The sequence below is a fragment of the Microcebus murinus genome, chromosome 18 (genome assembly GCF_040939455.1).
Source record: "Microcebus murinus isolate Inina chromosome 18, M.murinus_Inina_mat1.0, whole genome shotgun sequence".
Taxonomy (NCBI): domain Eukaryota; kingdom Metazoa; phylum Chordata; class Mammalia; order Primates; family Cheirogaleidae; genus Microcebus; species Microcebus murinus.
The window spans coordinates 1,540,249-1,552,066 of record NC_134121.1 but is presented as its reverse complement, the minus strand read 5'-3'; the positions used below and the strand labels follow the sequence as shown (position 1 = coordinate 1,552,066).

Sequence of the window (11,818 nt, the reverse complement as noted above, 5' to 3'; positions counted from 1 at the left end):
CCATGCCTAATGGATGTGTATGCCCCTCCCCTCCCCCCACCCGCCCGCCCGACACCCACCCGATGAAGGTGATTCCTCTCTGTCCACTTAGGCGTCCATCCGTTCGTACCAATTTGCTGGTGAGCGCGCTCACGTGGTGCTCGTGTGTCCATTCTTGGGATACTTGGCTTACTGGAACGGGTTCCAGCTCTGGCCAGGAGAACACGAGAGGCGCCCTCTCACCGCTGCTCCTCACAGCCGAATGGCACTCCGTGGTGTCCACGCGCCACATTTTATTGATGCACTCCTGGATGGATGGGCACTCGGGTCGCTTCCACGTCTTTGGGATTGTGAATTGTGCCCTAACTGTAACCCTAACCCTTACCCAGCCCGTCTCCTCTGCCCCTGCCTGACGCACTCCTCCCCGGCCAGGCCCGTCACTGTCCTGGGCCCCCGCCTGACCGGCTCCTCCCCGCCCGGCCGGTCACCGTCCTCTGCCCCTGCCTGACACGCTCCTTCCCGCCCGGCCTCTCACCGTCCTCGGCCCCTGCCTGACCGGCTCCTCCGTCGCCTGGGCCTTCCAAGGGCTTGGTGTGGACGCTGCTTCCAGGAAGCCCTCCAGAAACCCGGCAGCAGGGTGGCCGCAGCAGTCTCCAGCAGCCGTCCCTAAGTCGCGTGAGTGCGGGGGACGTGCCCCCGCTGTGCCGCGGGGGCCCAGCCTGGTGTCTTCCCTGAGGCGCTGCGGCTGCCGGCTGGGCTGCCGCTCCCCGCAAGGGGAGAGCCGCGGAGGTGGGGACCGCCTCCTGATGGGGACGTACACGCAGCTCTCCACGTCGGATTCCGGGGCTCTCTGTCCTGCCCGAAGGCCCAGCTGGCCTGCGGGTCCTTAGAGTGGCAAAAACCTCCGAAAACTGAGACTGAGGGTCCGGTGGGTGTCTGCACTTTTGTGCTGGGCACCCCAGGGAGGCCCGGGGGCTGGCTGGACAACGTGGTCTGCTGGGCGGGGGGGGGGGGTTGGAGGAGCAACTGATGCCCTTTGCACTTTGGGTAGCAAGAGTCTGAGGTGTCTCTGAGCCCTGTGCCCTGTGGGGGCGGGGCGGGGGGGAGGAGGAGGAGGAGGAGGTGGGAAGGGCCGGGGCCTGCAGTCCTGTTCCCGGGGTGGCACGGCAAGTGGCTTCTTCCACAGGCTGCTTGGCCTGGGCTCCCTGCACCTGGGCCTTTGGAGGACCGGCCCTGTGCTTGCCAACACTTCCTGCAGGGACCCAGAGCTGGGAGGTGGCATCTCTCAGCCCTGGGTCGGGCAGAGCCCCAGCGGGCCATGCCCACAACCTCTCTCAGCACCGGTCCCCCAGAAGGCTCCTTTGGGACCAGGATTCTCTTGCGGTGACTCTTTAAGGTCTGGCCCCTGGATGGAGGGGCACCAGGAGTAGAGGAGCAGGAAGGGGAAGGGGGTGGCCATGCGAGGGGACACTTTGAGGCCAAGTCCCAGCTTCAGCCTGATCCTCCTGGGAACCCCGCTCTGAGACAAGGAGCCGGGCTTCGCATTCCCACAGCAGCCAGTCGTGGGCTGAGGACACCTGGGGCGTTGGGAACTCCCTGGCTTCTCCTTGGTTTAACATCTAGAGCTGCTTGTGAATCGCGCCGCCACACACACCAGAGTGCAGGTGTCTTCCACACAGACTGCGGGCCTCGCTCTTCTGAATGCCGCTAGCTCGCCACCCACCCACGGGTGAACCTGGTCAGGGTGCTTTCTCTCAGGGGCAGACTCTTTTCCGGGCGGGCTACCGGTGTCTCTGTTTGCTCGTTTCTTTCTTCCATTTCGGGAAAGTCTTCCTTGCTGGGTGTGGAAATCTCCTATGCCTTCCCTCGCCTATTCTGTCAGCTTTAAAATTCTCCTTCAGTTGCCACCCTCACAGATGGATTAGGAAACTCTTTCCGGTGCACTCATTAGTGAAATGACCTCCAGGAAGCTGGAATCCAATATCTAATGGCCGATTTTTAGCGAGTCCACACGCCAGGGTGGTCGGGGTCCAATGCAGCCCCGGCCAGGCCCAGGCCCCTTGGACTGGGCCACAGGAGGACACGGAGGAGGGTCCCGGCCCCCACGAAGCGGTGCCGGCAGTTCTCCACGGGCTTGGGCGTTTTCCAGAGGTAGGAGATGGAGGGGACTGATTTCTTCAGCGCCCCCCAAACCACGCCACCCCACCCCACCCATGGGACACATCCCCAGAGAGAGACGCCCCATACACTGGCTGTGCCCCAGCCCTGGCCCGGGGGAATAGGCGGCAGCCCACCCACAGGGCGAGGGGGGGGGCGCAGCTGAAAGGGGTTGTGGGGGAGGGCGGCCCCTGGCTGGGGTCAAAGGGCGAGCGTCCCGCGCGTGCGCAGTCAGCGGCAGCGACGCGCTGGGGGTGGGCAGCGGGTAGGTGAAGGAGGCCGGGCGAGGAGACGAGGGGGGCTGGGAGGGCTCCACCTTGGCGAGTCCAGCCGTGGAGGCGCATCTTGTGTGAGTGTGAGTGAGTGTGAGTGTGTGTGTGTGTGTATAGAGAGACAGCCCCCCACCCCGCCCCGCCCCGCCCCGCCCCGCCCATCACCCCCGTCCCTGGGAGCCCGCGGGACCGGGCCAGCGAACTCAACCGGCCCGGCCCGGCCCCGCCCGGCGCGGGGCCTGGGGCGGGAGGCGGCGGCGGGGAAGCCCAGAGAGGCTCGGCTTCTCGAGCGGGGCAGGGGCGCCCTCCGCCGCCGTCTAGGGCCACACCACCCTGAACGCCCCCGATCTCGTCTGGTCTCGGAAGCTAAGCAGGGTCGGGCCTGGTTAGTACTTGGATGGGAGACCGCCTGGGAATACCGGGTGCCACAGGCTGCTGCTTTTTTTTTTTTTTTTTTTTTTGCCTCTTGTTCTGTCCCCTTTCTGGGAGCGCGGCGGCGGCCCGGGGTGGGGGTCACCCCCACCCTCAGCGCCCGCGCGGTGCCTGGCGCCCCAGCCCGCACCGTGGGGCCTCCTCTTGTCCCAAGCCGCGACACCGCCGCCACGCGGCAGCATGCGTGGCATCTGGACTGTCAGGTCTCAGACCAAAGGTCTGCTCTGTGGGAACCGACACGCTGGAGGAAACCTTGAGAGTCTGAGAGGGGAGGGAGTTCCAGAAGAAGGCCAGGATGTCATTTTGAGGGAGTATGTGACCAGAACTCGTCCCGTTGCTTTTGGGGTTCTATGGGCTACACGCAGGAATCTTTGGTGGTGGCACCTGATGTTGGGGGATCCGGAGTCACACCCAGACCTGCTCCACAGGCCTCCTTTTACTTTTCTCTTCGGATTCATTATTTTTAAAAAGTGTCTCTTACCTCTAGGATTGCATTTTCTTTTCTCTCTCTTTTCAAGCAGATGATGGGAGTACAAGTATTCAGGTGACATGTGTTGCCCGTGCCGCCCTCCCCACTGTGTTCTTTTTTTTTTTTTTTTGAGACAGAGTCTCGTTTTGCTGCCCAGGCTAGAGTGAGTGCCATGGCGTCAGCCTAGCTCACAGCAACCTCAATCTCCGGGCTCAAGCAATCCTGCTGCCTCAGCCTCCCGAGTAGTTGGGACTACAGGCATGCACCACCACGCCCGGCTGTGTTTTTCTATATATATTAGTTGGCCAATTAATTTCTTTCTATTTTTAGTAGAGACGGGGTCTCGCTCTTGCTCAGGCTGGTTTCGAACTCCTGACCTGGAGCAATCCGCCCGCCTCGGCCTCCCAGAGAGCTAGGATTACAGGCGTGAGCCACCGCGCCCGGCCCCCCCTGTGTTCTTATTCATATACCTCTCATGTTGTTCCAGCGTATTGTGGGGGTACCAATGTTAAGGTCGGGTGCCTTGCCCTCTCCAAGCCTCCCCCCTCGGGTCAGAGCTTCAAGTGCGCCCATCCCCCAGTCGGTGCGCACCCACCCCATGCCTAATGGATGTGTATGCCCCTCCCCTCCCCCCACCCGCCCGCCCGACACCCACCCGATGAAGGTGATTCCTCTCTGTCCACTTAGGCGTCCATCCGTTCGTACCAATTTGCTGGTGAGCGCGCTCACGTGGTGCTCGTGTGTCCATTCCTGGGATACTTGGCTTACTGGAACGGGTTCCAGCTCTGGCCAGGAGAACACGAGAGGCGCCCTCTCACCGCTGCTCCTCACAGCCGAATGGCACTCCGTGGTGTCCACGCGCCACATTTTATTGATGCACTCCTGGATGGATGGGCACTCGGGTCGCTTCCACGTCTTTGGGATTGTGAATTGTGCCCTAACTGTAACCCTAACCCTTACCCAGCCCGTCTCCTCTGCCCCTGCCTGACGCACTCCTCCCCGGCCAGGCCCGTCACTGTCCTGGGCCCCCGCCTGACCGGCTCCTCCCCGCCCGGCCGGTCACCGTCCTCTGCCCCTGCCTGACACGCTCCTTCCCGCCCGGCCTCTCACCGTCCTCGGCCCCTGCCTGACCGGCTCCTCCGTCGCCTGGGCCTTCCAAGGGCTTGGTGTGGACGCTGCTTCCAGGAAGCCCTCCAGAAACCCGGCAGCAGGGTGGCCGCAGCAGTCTCCAGCAGCCGTCCCTAAGTCGCGTGAGTGCGGGGGACGTGCCCCCGCTGTGCCGCGGGGGCCCAGCCTGGTGTCTTCCCTGAGGCCCTGCGGCTGCCGGCTGGGCTGCCGCTCCCCGCAAGGGGAGAGCCGCGGAGGTGGGGACCGCCTCCTGATGGGGACGTACACGCAGCTCTCCACGTCGGATTCCGGGGCTCTCTGTCCTGCCCGAAGGCCCAGCTGGCCTGCGGGTCCTTAGAGTGGCAAAAACCTCCGAAAACTGAGACTGAGGGTCCGGTGGGTGTCTGCACTTTTGTGCTGGGCACCCCAGGGAGGCCCGGGGGCTGGCTGGACAACGTGGTCTGCTGGGCGGGGGGGGGGGGGGGTTGGAGGAGCAACTGATGCCCTTTGCACTTTGGGTAGCAAGAGTCTGAGGTGTCTCTGAGCCCTGTGCCCTGTGGGGGCGGGGCGGGGGGGAGGAGGAGGAGGAGGAGGAGGAGGTGGGAAGGGCCGGGGCCTGCAGTCCTGTTCCCGGGGTGGCACGGCAAGTGGCTTCTTCCACAGGCTGCTTGGCCTGGGCTCCCTGCACCTGGGCCTTTGGAGGACCGGCCCTGTGCTTGCCAACACTTCCTGCAGGGACCCAGAGCTGGGAGGTGGCATCTCTCAGCCCTGGGTCGGGCAGAGCCCCAGCGGGCCATGCCCACAACCTCTCTCAGCACCGGTCCCCCAGAAGGCTCCTTTGGGACCAGGATTCTCTTGCGGTGACTCTTTAAGGTCTGGCCCCTGGATGGAGGGGCACCAGGAGTAGAGGAGCAGGAAGGGGAAGGGGGTGGCCATGCGAGGGGACACTTTGAGGCCAAGTCCCAGCTTCAGCCTGATCCTCCTGGGAACCCCGCTCTGAGACAAGGAGCCGGGCTTCGCATTCCCACAGCAGCCAGTCGTGGGCTGAGGACACCTGGGGCGTTGGGAACTCCCTGGCTTCTCCTTGGTTTAACATCTAGAGCTGCTTGTGAATCGCGCTGCCACACACACCAGAGTGCAGGTGTCTTCCGCACAGACTGCGGGCCTCGCTCTTCTGAATGCCGCTAGCTCGCCACCCACCCACGGGTGAACCTGGTCAGGGTGCTTTCTCTCAGGGGCAGACTCTTTTCCGGGCGGGCTACCGGTGTCTCTGTTTGCTCGTTTCTTTCTTCCATTTCGGGAAAGTCTTCCTTGCTGGGTGTGGAAATCTCCTATGCCTTCCCTCGCCTATTCTGTCAGCTTTAAAATTCTCCTTCAGTTGCCACCCTCACAGATGGATTAGGAAACTCTTTCCGGTGCACTCATTAGTGAAATGACCTCCAGGAAGCTGGAATCCAATATCTAATGGCCGATTTTTAGCGAGTCCACACGCCAGGGTGGTCGGGGTCCAAAGCAGCCCCGGCCAGGCCCAGGCCCCTTGGACTGGGCCACAGGAGGACACGGAGGAGGGTCCCGGCCCCCACGAAGCGGTGCCGGCAGTTCTCCACGGGCTTGGGTGTTTTCCAGAGGTAGGAGATGGAGGGGACTGATTTCTTCAGCGCCCCCCAAACCACGCCACCCCACCCCACCCATGGGACACATCCCCAGAGAGAGACGCCCCATACACTGGCTGTGCCCCAGCCCTGGCCCGGGGGAATAGGCGGCAGCCCACCCACAGGGCGAGGGGGGGGCGCAGCTGAAAGGGGTTGTGGGGGAGGGCGGCCCCTGGCTGGGGTCAAAGGGCGAGCGTCCCGCGCGTGCGCAGTCAGCGGCAGCGACGCGCTGGGGGTGGGCAGCGGGTAGGTGAAGGAGGCCGGGCGAGGAGACGAGGGGGGCTGGGAGGGCTCCACCTTGGCGAGTCCAGCCGTGGAGGCGCATCTTGTGTGAGTGTGAGTGAGTGTGAGTGTGTGTGTGTGTGTATAGAGAGACAGCCCCCCACCCCGCCCCGCCCCGCCCCGCCCCGCCCATCACCCCCGTCCCTGGGAGCCCGCGGGACCGGGCCAGCGAACTCAACCGGCCCGGCCCGGCCCCGCCCGGCGCGGGGCCTGGGGCGGGAGGCGGCGGCGGGGAAGCCCAGAGAGGCTCGGCTTCTCGAGCGGGGCAGGGGCGCCCTCCACCGCCGTCTAGGGCCACACCACCCTGAACGCCCCCGATCTCGTCTGGTCTCGGAAGCTAAGCAGGGTCGGGCCTGGTTAGTACTTGGATGGGAGACCGCCTGGGGAATACCGGGTGCCACAGGCTGCTGCTTTTTTTTTTTTTTTTTTTTGCCTCTTGTTCTGTCCCCTTTCTGGGAGCGCGGCGGCGGCCCGGGGTGGGGGTCACCCCCACCCTCAGCGCCCGCGCGGTGCCTGGCGCCCCAGCCCGCACCGTGGGGCCTCCTCTTGTCCCAAGCCGCGACACCGCCGCCACGCGGCAGCATGCGTGGCATCTGGACTGTCAGGTCTCAGACCAAAGGTCTGCTCTGTGGGAACCGACACGCTGGAGGAAACCTTGAGAGTCTGAGAGGGGAGGGAGTTCCAGAAGAAGGCCAGGATGTCATTTTGAGGGAGTATGTGACCAGAACTCGTCCCGTTGCTTTTGGGGTTCTATGGGCTACACGCAGGAATCTTTGGTGGTGGCACCTGATGTTGGGGGATCCGGAGTCACACCCAGACCTGCTCCACAGGCCTCCTTTTACTTTTCTCTTCGGATTCATTATTTTTAAAAAGTGTCTCTTACCTCTAGGATTGCATTTTCTTTTCTCTCTCTTTTCAAGCAGATGATGGGAGTACAAGTATTCAGGTGACATGTGTTGCCCGTGCCGCCCTCCCCCCTGTGTTCTTTTTTTTTTTTTTTTGAGACAGAGTCTCGTTTTGCTGCCCAGGCTAGAGTGAGTGCCATGGCGTCAGCCTAGCTCACAGCAACCTCAATCTCCGGGCTCAAGCAATCCTGCTGCCTCAGCCTCCCGAGTAGTTGGGACTACAGGCATGCACCACCACGCCCGGCTGTGTTTTTCTATATATATTAGTTGGCCAATTAATTTCTTTCTATTTTTAGTAGAGACGGGGTCTCGCTCTTGCTCAGGCGGGTTTCGAACTCCTGACCTGGAGCAATCCGCCCGGCTCGGCCTCCCAGAGAGCTAGGATTACAGGCGTGAGCCACCGCGCCCGGCCCCCCCTGTGTTCTTATTCATATACCTCTCATGTTGTTCCAGCGTATTGTGGGGGTACCAATGTTAAGGTCGGGTGCCTTGCCCTCTCCAAGCCTCCCCCCTCGGGTCAGAGCTTCAAGTGCGCCCATCCCCCAGTCGGTGCGCACCCACCCCATGCCTAATGGATGTGTATGCCCCTCCCCTCCCCCCACCCGCCCGCCCGACACCCACCCGATGAAGGTGATTCCTCTCTGTCCACTTAGGCGTCCATCCGTTCGTACCAATTTGCTGGTGAGCGCGCTCACGTGGTGCTCGTGTGTCCATTCTTGGGATACTTGGCTTACTGGATCGGGTTCCAGCTCTGGCCAGGAGAACACGAGAGGCGCCCTCTCACCGCTGCTCCTCACAGCCGAATGGCACTCCGTGGTGTCCACGCGCCACATTTTATTGATGCACTCCTGGATGGATGGGCACTCGGGTCGCTTCCACGTCTTTGGGATTGTGAATTGTGCCCTAACTGTAACCCTAACCCTTACCCAGCCCGTCTCCTCTGCCCCTGCCTGACGCACTCCTCCCCGGCCAGGCCCGTCACTGTCCTGGGCCCCCGCCTGACCGGCTCCTCCCCGCCCGGCCGGTCACCGTCCTCTGCCCCTGCCTGACACGCTCCTTCCCGCCCGGCCTCTCACCGTCCTCGGCCCCTGCCTGACCGGCTCCTCCGTCGCCTGGGCCTTCCAAGGGCTTGGTGTGGACGCTGCTTCCAGGAAGCCCTCCAGAAACCCGGCAGCAGGGTGGCCGCAGCAGTCTCCAGCAGCCGTCCCTAAGTCGCGTGAGTGCGGGGGACGTGCCCCCGCTGTGCCGCGGGGGCCCAGCCTGGTGTCTTCCCTGAGGCGCTGCGGCTGCCGGCTGGGCTGCCGCTCCCCGCAAGGGGAGAGCCGCGGAGGTGGGGACCGCCTCCTGATGGGGACGTACACGCAGCTCTCCACGTCGGATTCCGGGGCTCTCTGTCCTGCCCGAAGGCCCAGCTGGCCTGCGGGTCCTTAGAGTGGCAAAAACCTCCGAAAACTGAGACTGAGGGTCCGGTGGGTGTCTGCACTTTTGTGCTGGGCACCCCAGGGAGGCCCGGGGGCTGGCTGGACAACGTGGTCTGCTGGGCGGGGGGGGGGGGGGGGGTTGGAGGAGCAACTGATGCCCTTTGCACTTTGGGTAGCAAGAGTCTGAGGTGTCTCTGAGCCCTGTGCCCTGTGGGGGCGGGGCGGGGGGGAGGAGGAGGAGGAGGAGGAGGAGGTGGGAAGGGCCGGGGCCTGCAGTCCTGTTCCCGGGGTGGCACGGCAAGTGGCTTCTTCCACAGGCTGCTTGGCCTGGGCTCCCTGCACCTGGGCCTTTGGAGGACCGGCCCTGTGCTTGCCAACACTTCCTGCAGGGACCCAGAGCTGGGAGGTGGCATCTCTCAGCCCTGGGTCGGGCAGAGCCCCAGCGGGCCATGCCCACAACCTCTCTCAGCACCGGTCCCCCAGAAGGCTCCTTTGGGACCAGGATTCTCTTGCGGTGACTCTTTAAGGTCTGGCCCCTGGATGGAGGGGCACCAGGAGTAGAGGAGCAGGAAGGGGAAGGGGGTGGCCATGCGAGGGGACACTTTGAGGCCAAGTCCCAGCTTCAGCCTGATCCTCCTGGGAACCCCGCTCTGAGACAAGGAGCCGGGCTTCGCATTCCCACAGCAGCCAGTCGTGGGCTGAGGACACCTGGGGCGTTGGGAACTCCCTGGCTTCTCCTTGGTTTAACATCTAGAGCTGCTTGTGAATCGCGCCGCCACACACACCAGAGTGCAGGTGTCTTCCACACAGACTGCGGGCCTCGCTCTTCTGAATGCCGCTAGCTCGCCACCCACCCACGGGTGAACCTGGTCAGGGTGCTTTCTCTCAGGGGCAGACTCTTTTCCGGGCGGGCTACCGGTGTCTCTGTTTGCTCGTTTCTTTCTTCCATTTCGGGAAAGTCTTCCTTGCTGGGTGTGGAAATCTCCTATGCCTTCCCTCGCCTATTCTGTCAGCTTTAAAATTCTCCTTCAGTTGCCACCCTCACAGATGGATTAGGAAACTCTTTCCGGTGCACTCATTAGTGAAATGACCTCCAGGAAGCTGGAATCCAATATCTAATGGCCGATTTTTAGCGAGTCCACACGCCAGGGTGGTCGGGGTCCAATGCAGCCCCGGCCAGGCCCAGGCCCCTTGGACTGGGCCACAGGAGGACACGGAGGAGGGTCCCGGCCCCCACGAAGCGGTGCCGGCAGTTCTCCACGGGCTTGGGCGTTTTCCAGAGGTAGGAGATGGAGGGGACTGATTTCTTCAGCGCCCCCCAAACCACGCCACCCCACCCCACCCATGGGACACATCCCCAGAGAGAGACGCCCCATACACTGGCTGTGCCCCAGCCCTGGCCCGGGGGAATAGGCGGCAGCCCACCCACAGGGCGAGGGGGGGGGCGCAGCTGAAAGGGGTTGTGGGGGAGGGCGGCCCCTGGCTGGGGTCAAAGGGCGAGCGTCCCGCGCGTGCGCAGTCAGCGGCAGCGACGCGCTGGGGGTGGGCAGCGGGTAGGTGAAGGAGGCCGGGCGAGGAGACGAGGGGGGCTGGGAGGGCTCCACCTTGGCGAGTCCAGCCGTGGAGGCGCATCTTGTGTGAGTGTGAGTGAGTGTGAGTGTGTGTGTGTGTGTATAGAGAGACAGCCCCCCACCCCGCCCCGCCCCGCCCCGCCCCGCCCATCACCCCCGTCCCTGGGAGCCCGCGGGACCGGGCCAGCGAACTCAACCGGCCCGGCCCGGCCCCGCCCGGCGCGGGGCCTGGGGCGGGAGGCGGCGGCGGGGAAGCCCAGAGAGGCTCGGCTTCTCGAGCGGGGCAGGGGCGCCCTCCGCCGCCGTCTAGGGCCACACCACCCTGAACGCCCCCGATCTCGTCTGGTCTCGGAAGCTAAGCAGGGTCGGGCCTGGTTAGTACTTGGATGGGAGACCGCCTGGGAATACCGGGTGCCACAGGCTGCTGCTTTTTTTTTTTTTTTTTTTTTTGCCTCTTGTTCTGTCCCCTTTCTGGGAGCGCGGCGGCGGCCCGGGGTGGGGGTCACCCCCACCCTCAGCGCCCGCGCGGTGCCTGGCGCCCCAGCCCGCACCGTGGGGCCTCCTCTTGTCCCAAGCCGCGACACCGCCGCCACGCGGCAGCATGCGTGGCATCTGGACTGTCAGGTCTCAGACCAAAGGTCTGCTCTGTGGGAACCGACACGCTGGAGGAAACCTTGAGAGTCTGAGAGGGGAGGGAGTTCCAGAAGAAGGCCAGGATGTCATTTTGAGGGAGTATGTGACCAGAACTCGTCCCGTTGCTTTTGGGGTTCTATGGGCTACACGCAGGAATCTTTGGTGGTGGCACCTGATGTTGGGGGATCCGGAGTCACACCCAGACCTGCTCCACAGGCCTCCTTTTACTTTTCTCTTCGGATTCATTATTTTTAAAAAGTGTCTCTTACCTCTAGGATTGCATTTTCTTTTCTCTCTCTTTTCAAGCAGATGATGGGAGTACAAGTATTCAGGTGACATGTGTTGCCCGTGCCGCCCTCCCCACTGTGTTCTTTTTTTTTTTTTTTTTGAGACAGAGTCTCGTTTTGCTGCCCAGGCTAGAGTGAGTGCCATGGCGTCAGCCTAGCTCACAGCAACCTCAATCTCCGGGCTCAAGCAATCCTGCTGCCTCAGCCTCCCGAGTAGTTGGGACTACAGGCATGCACCACCACGCCCGGCTGTGTTTTTCTATATATATTAGTTGGCCAATTAATTTCTTTCTATTTTTAGTAGAGACGGGGTCTCGCTCTTGCTCAGGCTGGTTTCGAACTCCTGACCTGGAGCAATCCGCCCGCCTCGGCCTCCCAGAGAGCTAGGATTACAGGCGTGAGCCACCGCGCCCGGCCCCCCCTGTGTTCTTATTCATATACCTCTCATGTTGTTCCAGCGTATTGTGGGGGTACCAATGTTAAGGTCGGGTGCCTTGCCCTCTCCAAGCCTCCCCCCTCGGGTCAGAGCTTCAAGTGCGCCCATCCCCCAGTCGGTGCGCACCCACCCCATGCCTAATGGATGTGTATGCCCCTCCCCTCCCCCCACCCGCCCGCCCGACACCCACCCGATGAAGGTGATTCCTCTCTGTC

At 63.1% G+C, this 11,818-nt stretch overlaps 2 non-coding genes and 1 pseudogene across 2 annotated transcripts; all 3 read left to right on the top strand.

The window, feature by feature from the left end:
• Window positions 1-2,723: 2,723 nt before the first annotated feature.
• LOC142862046 (5S ribosomal RNA) lies at window positions 2,724-2,842 on the top strand. Its single transcript, XR_012913192.1, has one exon. It is a non-coding gene; the product is annotated as a 5S ribosomal RNA (ribosomal RNA).
• A 3,794-nt stretch (window positions 2,843-6,636) lies between these two features.
• On the top strand, window positions 6,637-6,756 carry LOC142862122 (uncharacterized; annotated as a pseudogene).
• A 3,795-nt stretch (window positions 6,757-10,551) lies between these two features.
• On the top strand, window positions 10,552-10,670 carry LOC142862045 (5S ribosomal RNA). The gene has a single exon (XR_012913191.1). It is a non-coding gene; the product is annotated as a 5S ribosomal RNA (ribosomal RNA).
• The last annotated feature ends 1,148 nt before the right edge of the window (window positions 10,671-11,818 follow it).